This window comes from Vipera ursinii, assembly GCF_947247035.1.
Source record: "Vipera ursinii genome assembly, chromosome: 5".
Classification (NCBI taxonomy): domain Eukaryota; kingdom Metazoa; phylum Chordata; class Lepidosauria; order Squamata; family Viperidae; genus Vipera; species Vipera ursinii.
In genome coordinates this window covers 22,072,463-22,084,337 of record NC_139518.1, presented here as the reverse complement: position 1 = coordinate 22,084,337, position 11,875 = coordinate 22,072,463, and positions in this window count along the sequence as shown.

Below are 11,875 nucleotides of genomic sequence, written 5' to 3'. Positions count from 1 at the left end.
GTTGATGGCCAGCTATTAAGTCATTGGCTATTGTTTCCTTGTGGTGCCAAGACCTCTCTTTCTAAGTACTTTATAAGCTTGTGGTAAATCAGCACTCCTGTTGACTGACGAGGGCCCACCTTTTCCAGGTTTCAATCACTTCATTGGCTATTTTTGTACCTGCTCATCCAACATTCTTAACAGCTGCAAACTTGAATGTATGTCCTTGTTCATTGCAATGCATGGCTACCAATGAGTTCTGCTCTTGTCATCTGACTGCTCTCTTGTGTTCTTGCAATCTGGTAGCTATCTTCCTCTCCATCTGTCCTACATTGTCACAAGTGTAACCCATGCAGGGGATCCAGTAGATTACACTGAAAGTATCTCCCACATCCAAGTGAACTTTGCAATGTATGATTTGACCTCGTATGGTAGCCTCTGGGTGGTATGAATCTGAAAGCCTGGAAGACTAAACCTCTGGTCTCAGTGACCAACCCAGATTGAATCCTACAACATTATCCTGGGACATGTAGATTTGCCTTCATTCTTGATGGATCCTTGTTCAATTGCTCTGTTAAGAATTTGTATAGCCAGCAATTATTTGCCAGATAAGAAAATTACCGCAATTCTGTAGCAAAATTCCACTGTACCCATTGCATAACAATACAAAGTTGTCTTTATCTGGGAAAAAACAAGTTCTTCAGAAAATTTGGATAATGGGAATATATGTCACTATAGTAAAAAGAGGAGAAGTAACAACAACAACAACAACAACAACAATAAAGTTGGAAGGGACCTTGGAGGTCATCTAGTCCAACCTCCTGCTCAGGCAGGAAACCCTATACCATTTGAGACAAATAGCTGTTCCAATGGTTAATTGTTCTAACTATAAGGAAGTTTCTCTTTAGTTCTAGGTTGCTTCTCTCCTTGACTAGTTTCCATCCGTTGCTTCTTGTCCTGCCTTCAGATTCTTTGGAGAATAGCTTGACTCCCTCTACTTTGTGGCAGCCCCTGGGATATTGGAACAATGCTATCATGTCACCCTTCACCCTTCTCTTCATTAAACTACACATACCCAATTTCAGCAACCATTCCTTATATGTTTTAAGATAAAATAAGATAATCTTTATTGTCATTTTTTACTGTGAACACAACAGCACACATCAAAAAATGAAATTTAGTTGCCTGCTCTCAAAGTGAAACACATACATGACACACACTTAAAACATACTATAAACAACATATGTATAGACCCACACCCCTACATATACATAACAATAAAATATTAAATACTGTCCATCTTGAATATATAAAGGAAGGAGGAAGCCTGAGAGTTCACAGGGTTAATGCTATGTGGAATAAAACTATGGCTGAATCTGGATGTTCTGCTTCAGATACCACGAAGCCTCCTCCCAGAAGGTAACAAGGAAAACAGGTCGTGAAGAGGATGAGTAGTGTCCCAGATAATCTTACGGACCGTGTTCAAACAATGCTTCTATGCTATGTCCTGGATGGGAGAGAGGTAACTCCCAATGATCTTTTCGGCCATCCTCACCACTCTCTGCACCGCCTTCCTGTCTGAAGCACTGATGCTTCCAAACCAGACTGTGATGCTGTATGACAGGATGCTCTCGATCGTTCCCCTGTAGAAAGTGGTCAGGACAGGGGAAGGAAGATGAGCTTTTCTCATGTGACGTAGAAAGTGCAGGCGCTGCTGTGCCCATTTCACCAGTTTCTCACTGATGAGTGACCAAGCCAGCCTACTCATTAGCTGCATACCCAGGAATTTGATGCTGGTAACCATCTCCACAGGTGAATCATTAATGCACAGAGAAGTGTGGCTGTGCCTGCCTTTTCTGAAATCGACAATGATCTCTTTGGTTTTTCCAGTATTTAAAACTGGGCTGTTTTCCTTACACTAGTTCACCAACCCCTCAACCTCCTTGCAGTAATCTTCCATCTTGTCATCATGATTAAGGCCCACTACTGTTAGCCTCCAGTCCCCTAATCATCTTTGTTGCTCTTCTCTGTATTATTTAATATTTCTACTCTTTTTGGATAGCAGTTGGTAAAACTGGAGCACCCTTTAGAACATTATGCTCAGGTAGGTAGCAATATCTAGTCTATCTTGGTTCTCCTAAAAAGGTAAACAGACTGAGGCCTGATTAGGATTTGGATGGGAGACCACTAAGGAGTCCTAGGATGATAGGCTAGGTAAGAAAGCAGTGGCCAACAATCCTTATTTTGTTTCTGAAAACCAAACACAGGCCAAAAAACAACACACATGTTATGTCACCAGGAGTCAATCTCAATTCAAAGAAAATTCATTAAATCCACTAAATTTCTCTTTCACTAAAATACATTAAATATAGTTATTTGTTATTACACTTGGAACTCAAATGCAACAAATCAAAGACTGATTAATCCTTTGTGACTCTTTTCCAGATCATTAAAGTATTGTGAAGATTTTACTATATAGCTACAATATAAATTTAAAATAACCTTTTAGAGGTCACTAAAGCTATCAATCATGAATAGGGGTGGAGAAGATCGTCAGTTTTAGCTATAAAGGAAGCTTACACCTTGTGTTGCGTTGTAAATTCTTCTTGCCTGTCTCTAGCTTTTTGCTTAAATTGGATTCCTGCTGTTGCCATAAAGTAAGGTTTTTCTGTATTTTTTCCCCCATGGATACTGCCAATAGGACTCCAAATGATCTCTAGAAGGTTTTGTTGAACTAGTTAGGTATATGTTGCAGTGGAATAATTTCTTGAGGAAATAGTAATGGTTCCAATTGCTTTGCTGACATATGTTACACCCAGATACAACTATTGATTCCTGTAGATACAGATCCATTTAGTGTCTTGAAAGACTGAATAGTTTGGATGTTTGCTTCAGCCAAATAAAAGTGCAATGGAGACGCGCTTTGGGATCCCCCTGCAGTTTGTGAAATGTGTGCTGGCAATCAGGAAACGTTTGGAGAGGCTTTGAAATCAATAATGTATTTGAAAGTAGAACTGTGGATGACCTCCCTTTATAAAAGTCCTTCTTTCTGAGTTTGCTAGCCTGTTTCAGTTTGAGCAGGGTTTGAAACTTTAAGGAACATCTGTAAAAAAAGAAGAAGCCATAATCACAGAATGTATGCAGAATTATCTAGCACTTTGGATGATAGTCCCTATAAATCTACCTGTTTAGGAGAGCTACTGATGTCAGAATGCAGTATGTGTCAGTTTGAGTCATCCTGCAATGGTGAATGTCATCAGTGATACTTGCTACAGTGGAGGTGCCCTTCACCATGGGAAGCCAGGTCTTCCACTAGATTTAATTACCTCAAAAAGGACCAGCAGTATGTCTAACCACCTTAAGGGAATTGGCTCTAAGAGCTTTAAAGAGCTACAGAGCAGATGGTTTCTGAAGTTAGAGTAATGATTTCTTCTTTCAGAGAGAATAAAAGAAAAGTTGAATAGACTGGACTTTTTAAAGGAAGCATTCCCTTTTCAATGACATGCTTCTTCACTGTAAACCGAATATTTAATTGTCATATCTCAGAAATCTTAACAGGAAATATGCACAGAAGGTAAAATAATTTGAACTTCAAAGAAGTTCAAAACAGCTGATTTGGATGCCAGGACCCTGTTTCCCCCCTGTATTCATTTATAACTCTAGTTATAAGATTGCAGCATTTGTCTATGAATGAGCTTGAAATCTACCGTACATGAAATGTGCATGTTTTAAAATGGAGTTTTCAAAATCAAAATGTATTTCTAAATGCATGTTTGGGAAGCTAAAAGCAGTGTTGCCGCATCAGGGAAATAAAAAAGCAAATAGATAATTCCTATTAGCCTGGGAGATATGGATAATGTCAGTTCACATCAGAATGAAAAAACATGGTGTTTTTCCAAGTAATTCTACTGCAGTGTCTATGGGCATTGCCTTTGGAGGACAATTGGGAACCCGAACAATACACGCAAATTCAGTTACAGATTCCTAAGATATCTTCTAGTTGCACACAAATGGCTTTCAAGAAAAAATGTGGAATTTGATAATAACTATTCTGATTGTATTCCCATTACATCTTTGAATATAAACATTTTGTATGGATGATGCAGAATTGCTCTGACAACGAATAAAACCTGAATTCAAATGTCACATTCCAGATATGCTGTAGCCAAGATGTGGAAATTAAACTTTCAAATTACTTGTGAAAGATGCAAAGGCATGCTCAGTCCTTTGGGGCCCAATTGCTTGCCTGCTCTCTTAATGCAAGGCAGCAATGTCCATGGATGCCCAAGGACGTAGGAAGTCCAGTCAGCAGGAGAGAGTGATAGCAATAGGAAATAGACCCAAAGAGAGGACACATCCCGATAGTTAAAGAAAGAAACAGATTGTTCATGCAATGCTTTTGGAGGTTGGTAATTTGTTCAAAAGTGAGACGATTCATAGTTTAGAATAGCTTATTGAAACCAACTTTTTAAATCACTGTTTTGATGTCTCCCCTAGTCCTTCACCAGCCTATACAAACCCAATCCCTGCAACCAATTTTCATGTTTTAGCCTCCAGCCCCCTAATCAACTTTGTTGCTCTTTTCTGCACTTTTCCAGAGTCGCTACATCTTTTTTACAACATGGTGATCGAAACTGGTATTCTAAGTGTGGTCTCACTAAGGCTATATAAAGTGGTATTTATACTTCATGTGATCTTGATTCTATCTCTCTGTTAATGCAACCTAGGATTGGCTTTTTGGCTGCTGCCACACACTGCTGGCTCATATTAAGGTGATTGTCCACTAGCACTCCCAGATCCCTCTCACAGTTATGGATATTGTGCCAGGTTTCACTTAATTTGTAATTGTTCATTTGATTTTTTTTGCCTGTGTAAAACTCTATTTTTCTCTACACTGAATTTCATTCTGAATGGAAAACATTCACCTAAAACATAGTTTGATTCATTCTGTTTTCTTTTTTCATCTAAACTAGTCCCAAGTGAGGGAGAATGAGCCAATAACGAAGTACTCTCAAAATTCAAAGTTCTGTGGAAGTTCAAGTTACCATGAGTTGGCCCATAAATTAAAATTGGCAAATATTAGCTGTGGCCATAAATGCTGCCTTCCTATGTTCAACTGAGTTATTTTTCCAACAATAAAGAATAGGCTGCTTTGGAATGAACTCATTTTATAAGTTGCATTTCTTGCTCTCAGAACACTATTAAATATGATTTGGAAAGTTTTTCTCTCTGTCCTTTAAAAATGTAATAAAAATAAACAGAAGGTTTTTATATAAATCTGGGCCCATGATAAAATTAAAGATAGGGCGTCATTGCAGTAGATCTCCCATATGCTGGTTAATTATAAATGATGTGTAATAAAGGGATATGAGTGGCAGAATAGAGTTATATGAAAAATGTAAGTCTTGATTATTTCTTCTTTCTTTTTAGCCCAGTAAAACAGAGATTATGATTCTCATAAAGGAAGTTTCCCTTGAATAATATAAAAGACAATCTTCCTTTATTACATAAAATGTATTAGGTACATGTACATAGGCACACATATGTATATATGAGAGACAGTTTGATGTAATGTTCAAGGCACCAGCTAAAACTGGAAGATGAGCCACTTTCTTTCAGCCCTAGGAAAGTGGCAAAGGCAAACCATTTCTGAAAACTTTGCTAAGAAAACTACAGTCTCTGAGAATTGGACATGACTGAACAGTAGAAAAATGTATATGTACTATACAGTACTGTGTACAAATTTGGTGTGCTTGGAATTGATCTGCTAGAAATGTATCAATATATTAAAGAAATATAGATCAACCAGTTATACCAATAGTTAGTTATGCATCATACTAAACTGTACATATTCTATGAAGGGGATATGCTTCATCACTTATGGAACTGCAAGACTAATTTACCACTACTTGCCTACAATTAAATTCAATAACATTTATGCTGTGATTAATTAAATCCTAATGTTTTCTTGTAGCTTCTGCATATATTAAGCATCAACATGAGTTTTCTCTACAATCTCATTTAGTATGCAGCAAACTTGGTGACACAGCAGTCTCATTCTAGTTAAAAAAAACTCTATTTACATAAAGATATTTAAAAGCATAGTACTCAACCCCACCTTTATAATTGGTAGCTGAAGGAAAGTACAAATTAGCATTAAAGCCTCTGAGGACTGTAGTGGCCTTGTTAACATTTTGCAACTAACTGTTGCCTATAGAATGGCTAATCTATATTTGATATAACTAAAAATCAACATCAACTTGAAATATATTTATTTTATATTTAATTCCACCTCTATTATACCTAATTAGGTGGCTGGATGGAGTCACTGAAGCAGTAGGCGTGAGCTTAAATGGACTCCAGAAGATGGTAGAAGACAGAAAGGCCTGGAGGAATGTTGTCCATAGGGTCGCGATAAGTCGGACACGACTTCGCAGCTAACAACAACAACAACATTATACCTAATATTCCTTCCTCCTCCTATTTTATCCACAACCACAATTCTGAAAGAGATTGACTAGCCCAAGGTCACCCAGTCAGTTTTCATGCCTTGGGCAGGATTAGAACTTGACAGTTTCCTGGTGAGTACCTGAACCACTATGCCAAACTGACTGACTCTCTCTCTCCTCCCTTCCTCCCTCTCTCCCTCCCTCCCTCCCTCTCATTTTATCATTTTGATAAACTTTTCTAATTCCTGCTTTGTTTCATATATTTGCATAGACATCTATAATATTACTGCTGTAGCTCAGAATGATTCAGGATGATTAAGAAGGCATGGCAAGGCAAAAAAATAGCACTTATAGCTTTGAGGTTAATATACATATAATTAAACAAAAAGATGCAAGTTTCTCTTCTCCCCAGCCTATTATCCTTTATTCTTCCCCCACAATCTTCAGTTCCTCACCTGTTTTACCAATGGTGAACATTTCGTAAATATCAGTATTAACACTCAGCTATGGCCTAGCAGTGAAAAGCATGACATTTTCAAGAAAGTATGATAAAGAGATCTCTCTGAACTCTTACAAGCTTCTGCAATCCAGCACCACTAGTTGCATTGAATGCAACTATAATTACAAACCAAGGTTTGTGTGTGTCCTCAGTCGTGTTGCCTAGATGTCAAGGCAGATGTGCCATGGCACTTCTGAAATTTAACAGGTTAAATGTCGACTGGCGGCCCCCAGGGGGAGAGCATTCTCTGTGGGTGCGCCTGTCCTCTGGAATCAGCTCCCTGTTGAGCTCCGGATGGCTCCTGACCTTCGCTCTTTCCGCCGCGACCTGAAAACTTGGCTATTTGAACTTGCCAGCCTGGACTGAGGGACTGGGATTTTAGATTTTAAATTTTAAATTTTACATTTTAGAATGTGTTTTATTGTTTAGGGCTACTTGGTTTAATTTATTTTAATTTTTGTAAGTTATGTGTTGTATATGGTGTTTTAATTGCCCTGTACACCGCCCCGAGTCCTTCGGGAGAGGGGCGGTATATAAATCCAAATAATAAATAAATAAATAAATAAATAAATAAATAAATAAATAAATAAAAAAGATTGAGGTAAACAAAACTAATTTAGATGACCTGATGTACCAAAACATCCTTTTATTTTTACAACATTGGGGTTATTGCTGGTTAGGTTTTCTCATGGTTAATGTTTATGCTAGCATAACATCCATGATGGAAGTAGTCAGTTTGGTTGATTTTAAAAAGTCAAGCAGGGCTGGACAACCAGACTAGTCTAGAAATGGAGACCACCAGAAAACAGTTAAGCTGGAGACCTAGAGTGAAAGGTTGGGAAACCGGCCCAGAAGATGGCAATGGTAAACCACTTTTGTTCAAGAAGATTTATTTTTTATTTAACTTATATGGCTGCCCATCTGACATACTCTTTAGAAGATCATATAGGAGCTGTGACTAGGGGGGGCCTTTGCCCAGGTTCGCCTGGTGCGCCAGTTGCGGTCCTATCTGGACCGGGATGCCTTGCGTACAGTCACTCATGCGCTCGTGACCTCTCGTTTGGACTACTGTAATGCTCTCTACATGGGGCTGCCCTTGAAGACCACTTGGAGGCTTCAACTGGTGCTGAATGCAGCCGCGTGAGTTGTGTTGGGGGTCTCCCGATACTCCCATGTTACACCTTTGCTCCGCGAGCTGCATTGGCTGCCGGTTGCCCTCCAGGTGAGATTCAAGGTGCTGGTAATGACCTACAAAGCCCTACATGGCATGGGTCCGGATTACCTACAGCAGCACCTGTGGCCGGCGTCAACTTCCCTCCGTCCAGTGTGCTCCCACAGAGAGGGCCTCCTCAGGGTGCCTCCGATCAGAAAATGTCAACTGGTGGCCCCCAGGGGGAGGGTGTTCTCTGTGGGCGCACCAGACCTGTGGAACCGCTTGCTGGTTGAGCTCTGGATGGCCCCCGACCTTCACTCCTTCCGGCAGGATCTAAAAACCTATTTATTTGAGTAAGCCGGCCTGGTCTGATGGGTTTCGGGGTTGGGTTTTAATATGGTTTTAACTATTGTATATATTGGGCATAATTATTTAATTGTTGTTTAACTTTTGTACTTTGTATTTTAATATTTATTGCCCTGTACACCGCCCTGAGTCCTTCGGGAGAAGGGCGGTATAAAAATCTAATAAATATAAATATATATAATATAATATACATGACTCTTTGTGGTGCAGAATTTTAAAATAAATAAAATATATACAGTTACTAAACTGAACTTAAAATTAAATCATAGCAAATAAAACAAATAGCTGCTGAAGAATGGCAATAACAGCAGCATTTAGATTTACATACCTCTTTACAGCACTCTCTGGGTGGTTTGCAATGTAAAAGCATTGTTTGCATATGGCCACCAACAATCTAGCTCCTCATTTTGTCCACCTTGGAAGGATGGAAGGCTGAGTCAATTTTGAGCTGGTCAGTATTGAATTCCTGGCTGTAGGCAGAGTTAGCTTGCAATACTGCATTCTAACCACTGCACCACCACAGTTCCTAAACAGCCTTCGATATAGCTAGGAAATTGGCACCATCACACATCTGAGGCCCCAGGCTCAGACACAGAACTTTCCAGAAGCCAGTAGTGTAGGGACAAATTGAATTGCATAGATATGTCTATTAAGTCACAAGGACCTAAGCCAATTTGCAGGAGAGTTTACGTTTGTCACAATAAAGCAAAGAAATGATGTAAAAATGAATTGAAACTTCAGAAGAGCTCTAACAGTTGAGATGGATAGAGAGTGATCTGAACTCCTTCATTCTTTAACCATTGCCCAAATTAGGAATGATTAATGGGCTATGCTCTATGCAGTTCCAATAGAAATAAGGTTGAAAACTGCATTATACACAGGGCTTGGTTATATTGTGTAAACATCATTTAAAAACTGCATCTTTAGCTTCATTACACCAAATTCTGGAGAAAATGTAGATACCAATATCCATTTTCTAAAATAAAATGTATAAAGAAATCTATTTCGGCTAAATCACTATTTGATATCATGCATTTTGCATGTATATTGGATAAATATTTGGAAAATATACCCAGATTTTCTATTTTTTTTTTGCAATTTAAAAATAATCTTGAACTTCATTTGCTAGGCAAAGTGTTTATAAAATACTAATAGGTTAGCAATCCTTTCAATTTCACAAAATCAGTGTTTTAACAGTGACATAACAAAGGGGTTCCTGAGCTGTCTAATAGCTTTTGTTTTGATTTATTATCTTAAGATTTGAAATAGCAACATACCCAACACTAAGAGCTGGCTGATTTTTTTCCCCTCAGCAAGTCTTTCTCCACTAATTAGCTCCCAAGAGGTGAGAGAATTTTGTTCTGGCTTCAGCTTTGAACGGAAAGAGCCAGCCTTTTTCATTGGCATTCAAAATGTGTATTGTTTAAAATCAGAAGCCATAGCTGATAGCCATAAATGATTAATATGCTATTTATGGGATACAATTTTCTGCAATGCACAATAGGCACATACTGAATCTGACTTCTTTCAAGCTTTTCACGGGCAAATTATATTGAAACTTTCTTTCTGAAAGTTAAAACAGCAAAATGATCCAGCTTTTCATTAACAAATGATCCCCATGCCCAAGTGTCAAGTAAAAATCTATTTCTAGGCAGTGGAAACAGTTAAGTTGAGGGAACACTGTCCAATGCTGTAATGTTCCTTTCCTTTCAAATTACCTTACTGCAAAATATTACCTTGTAAATATCATCCATATTCAGTTTCATAATGGCAAATTCACACATTGTGCTAAGCCAGGGGAAACACATATTTTTAGGACTGAGGAGCACATGGGGATTCTGAGTCTATTCCACCAGTGTTTCCACAAAATGTTTGCCATGGGAAAGAGAGAGGGCTTGTTCATTCCTACAATCAGGGCTTTTTTTTGGCATAGAACGCTCAGAACGGAGTTCCGGCACCTTTTTTGGATGGAACCTTGTAGGGTAGGCCAGGCGGGTTGTATGACACGTGTGAGGTCTGGCACCTTTTTCTTTTACAAAAAAAGCACTGCCTACAATAGTTGACATGATATGTATGGCTAATCATAAAACACCTGTTTACCCAACGCAAACCACTGTTCTTTCATCCAAGGATGCTTCCTAAACTCTAGCTTATTTATTTATCAAATTTATAAACTGCCCATCTTATAGTTTACCTATAGTTGACTTTGTTCCTGAAAAGATGGACTGATGTACAAAGTTACTGATCCCATTTTTTTTGTTTAACAAAAAGTCTAAAGGTAGGGCCCAGAAACATTCAAAGAAATAATTATATTGGAGACTTGATTCTGGTCTGCAATGTGCCAGCTCCCAGTTACTCTTTTTAATTAAAAATATTGGTTAGAAAAGAAGCTGTGTTTCTTCTTCCCGCACTAAACCACACTAGGAGAATTTAACGTGCTTTGTTTTTATTTCTGCATATAAACCAGAAAGAAAATACTTAATTTTTGACATTGGATGTACGATGTTGATGAAGATTTTGAAAGTCCTATTTTGGTTGTTGCTTTAATGATAAAAAAACCATTGTGCTTATTTCTTAGATTTAGATCCCACTTTTTCCTGCCTAGCTCTTCTTTCTCTATTGTCCTCACAAAGGCTTGTCTACCTTCCACTCATAGATATTCTGTTTTGAATTATCTTGAAAAACCTGAAAAATGGAATTTCTTTTATTTTGCATGATTTTAAGATGATTCCCAAGCAATCTAAGGACAATTCTTTTGAGAAGCTATAGCGCACGTGTGCATGCGCACGCACGCACGCATGCACACACACACACACACACACACAAAGACACATTTTACAACCCTCTCTGAGCTGCTTGTAATTTCAGCATATTTTCCCCAACAATCTGGGTCCCCATTTTACCAACTCAGAAGGATGGGAGGCTGAGTCAACCTTGAGTCCCATCAGGATTGAACTCCAGGCTTTGGGCAGAGTTTGTAATAAAGTGCAAATGCTATTGAAAAAATATATCAGCTCAAATTTTGTAATTTATAATAACTGGCTTTGTCACTATTACTTAATTACATAATTAAACTATAAGTTATAAAATAAATCAGCTGAAATCAGCTGCTTTCAGGCTGAAGATTCACGTGGCCCTGAGAGCAAAGAGAAAGAACAAGATGGCACAAAGAAAAAAACTAAATTTAAATTACATTTAATATTAAGTTAAAGCCAATATATGAAATTAAGATTATTGCTCCCTAAGTACATTCCTTTCCATCACATTAAAATTTACAATTTGATAGTTATTTATGGTGGTCTTATGGGGACATATCCAAGTCTTTGGGGTCTTATGAAGCCCTGAAGACACAGGTTGCATATCCTAAGGAACACTGACCCCTTTTAACTCTAATGGCTAATTCAGTGGCATAGTCAGAAACCTGTCTAA